Here is a 249-nt window from a genome sequence, read left to right on the forward strand (position 1 = left end):
AGAGGCAGCAGGAGTTTTCGCCGATTTCTTTTTATTAAAGCACCCCCGAGCCCGTGTTTACATTGCTCAGTATAAACATCCTGCCCGGGCCCGCCGAGCTTAAAAGAGCGCACGAAGAGGGGGTTTCAAGTGGGTGAAACTCCGCGCTGCGCGGAGACGGCGCTCGGGCAGCTCCTCCGCCACCCGCGGAACCTACCGCGCCCCCTTCCCCTTCCACGACCCGCGTGGGGGCCCTTCTCACCCTTCCCC

At 62.7% G+C, this 249-nt stretch overlaps 1 protein-coding gene across 1 annotated transcript in view; it reads left to right on the forward strand.

Moving 5' to 3' along the window:
- The window catches only part of FOXF1 (forkhead box F1), a 4,775-nt gene that overhangs the window by 907 nt on the left and 3,619 nt on the right, over window positions 1-249 (forward strand). The window lies entirely within an intron of this gene.

The sequence above is a fragment of the Haliaeetus leucocephalus genome, unplaced genomic scaffold (genome assembly GCF_000737465.1).
Source record: "Haliaeetus leucocephalus isolate CR32 unplaced genomic scaffold, Haliaeetus_leucocephalus-4.0 Scaffold668, whole genome shotgun sequence".
NCBI classification, from domain to species: domain Eukaryota; kingdom Metazoa; phylum Chordata; class Aves; order Accipitriformes; family Accipitridae; genus Haliaeetus; species Haliaeetus leucocephalus.